Source organism: Priapulus caudatus, unplaced genomic scaffold (assembly GCF_000485595.1).
Source record: "Priapulus caudatus unplaced genomic scaffold, Priapulus_caudatus-5.0.1 Scaffold598, whole genome shotgun sequence".
In the NCBI taxonomy this organism is placed as follows: Eukaryota; Metazoa; Priapulida; class Priapulimorpha; order Priapulimorphida; family Priapulidae; genus Priapulus; species Priapulus caudatus.
This window is the reverse complement of record NW_014577659.1, coordinates 67,913-70,666: the sequence shown is the minus strand read 5'-3', so window position 1 is coordinate 70,666 and position 2,754 is coordinate 67,913.

Genomic DNA, 2,754 nt, shown 5'->3' with positions numbered 1-2,754 from the left:
GTGTAGAGACAACGATAGATTGAGAAGGTGTAGCTTGTGTGTAGAGACAACGATAGATTGAGAAGGTGTAGCTTGTGTGTAGAGACAACGATAGATTGAGAAGGTGTAGCTTGTGTGTAGAGAGAACGATAGATTGAGAAGGTGTAACGTGTGTGTAAAGACAACGATATATTGAGAAGGTGTAGCGTGTGTGTAAAGACAACGATATATTGAGAAGGTGTAGCGTGTGTGTAAAGACAACGATAGATTGAGAAGGTGTAGCTTGTGTGTAGAGACAACGATAGATAGAGAAGGTGTAGCTTGTGTGTAGGGTCAACGATAGATTGAGACGCAGTATGGTGTGTGTAAAGACAACTATAGATAGAGGCGGTGTAGTCACGGACAAACAGACGTGTTGAGGGCAACTTGCGTCGTGCGACAGATGTCGCCACTAACTGCCGCTACGTGAACGCATGCTCGGCGTCTGCTTCGCTAAGCTTCCCGCGCTAGCAGACTATCTACGTGAGTGCGGAGCGCGCTCGAGGCTTAACACGCTCACAACGGCCACGACATGTCGTACAGGGACGATGCCCTTATCGGCGGCTCAAATCCTCCTACCTAGGCTTTCTACAAGTGTCCGTATGTAAGCTCCGTATGTGTTCTGCGTGGATATGCTATGCGGCAGCGTGAGTGTGTGTACGTGCGTGAGTGAGTGAGTGACTCAGTGTGTGTGTGTGTCTGTGTGTGCGTGTGCGTGTGCGTGTGCGTGTGCGTGTGCGTGTGCGTGTGCGTGTGTGTGCGCGCGCGCGCGCGCGCGTGTGTGTGTGTGTGTGTGTGTGTGTGTGTAAGCGCGTGCACGTATGTAAATAAGCACGGGCGTGAGAGTGCGTGCGTGCGTGCGTGTGCGTACGCGTGTGTTAGTGTTACGTTGCAGACGTTAATTGTTCGGATGAGGACAGGAAGGGCGCGCACGGCGTCTACCTTTACACGACACACCCACGCAGACGCGCTGCATCCTGTCCGCAGGCATAGTTGTCCTGTGAGGCGGCTAAATAATTCAGACAGGAAATACCAGGCATACTCATTGCCGGTTAAAGTGTTGCAGCCTACGGAGTAGTAGACAAATAGAACAGACAGCCGCGGCATGCTGTAACGGCCTGTGCCGCGACCTGTCATCTGCGGAGTGGGGAAGTTGGTACGGTAGGCTGATCGGCTAGCCGACCTTCTTATTTGCCCTTCTCCGTTTCCACTTTTGTTATCACCGTGCGACTGTGTATGCGGTCTGGGTTACTGAGCGTGACTACAGTCACCCTGTCATCACTGTGTGTGTGACTGTACACTCGCTTACCGCTGTGTGTGTGACTGTACACTCGCTTACAGCGTCTGTGTGTGTGCGATCTTGACCTGTACACGGCCAGTCAACCACTGTGGGTGATGTACTGTAACTATACACCAGCCCGTCATCCGATGTGTGTAACTGTAACTGGTAGCACTCCAGTCAACCGCCGTGGTGTGGACTGTAACTGTAACACCCCAGTCACCGCGTGTGGGTGGACTCGTAATGTAAACCCAGTCCACCGCTGTGTGTGTGACTGTAACTGTACACCCAGTCACCACTGTGGGTGTGACTGTAACTGTACACCCAGTCACCGCTGTGTGTGTGACTGTAACTGTACACCCAGTCACCACTTGTATGACCGCAGTCACCACTTGTGTGTGACTGTAAGCTGTGACATCCTGACAGTCACGACGTGAACTGTGTGGGTGTGTGACTGTAACTGTACACAGTCACCACTGTGTGTGTGACTGTAACTGTACACTCAGTTACCGCTGTGTATGACCACAGTCACCACTGTGTGTGACTGTAACTGTACACTCAGTCACCACTGTGTGTGTTACTGTAACTGTACACTCAGTCACCACTGTGGGTGTGACTGTGCACCCAGTCACCGCTGTGTATGACCGCAGTCATCAGGTCACTCACTGTGTGTGACTGTGCGTGGCTGTACACGACAGAGCACTTAACTGTTAACTCACGACGTTTGAAACGTCGCCAATCTTCTTAAACGCTGCGCAATTTCACGCCGCTAGACATGGAATTCGGCCTGGCTATGTTATCGAGGTTCTATGTCGCTGTCAGTATGGGGGTGAGGCATGTATGCGTCATAGAAATGCATCAGAAGAGTACACGTCCAATACGCCGCTGCGCTGATTAAGCAGGCCTGGTTAATTATGAAATGATAAATGCAAACCGCGTGTGTGAGATAATGTATTTCTGTAGCAAAACTCACCACGTCCACTTTTCACACTGACGTTCGCTGTTGGCCAGCGTCAGAAGCATTGTCTGGGCCGGACTTCTATGCACGTTTCGCAACGAGCACGCCTCCGACAGGCAGCTAATGACGACAGACCAAAGCGACTCGGACTGTAGCCATATATAATATAGCTATATATATATATTATATTAGTATATCAGGTAATTAGCATATATAAGCGAGATCCTGGTCCGCCGTTAACTCGGCGCTAGCTGTGTCCATAACGCCGACATGAACACACTGGACGTGACTGGAACACACTGGACTGATGACTGGAACATACTGGACTGTGACTGATACATCACTGGACTTGACTTAGGAAGCAAACTGGAAGCTGTGACTGGAACACATTGAACGCGGAATGAAACACACTGGAACTGTGACCTGGACACACTTGGAGCTGCGGAACTGTGTTTCCGATCTGGAAGCGGCGGTTCGTCATTGTCACATTCCTCTTATG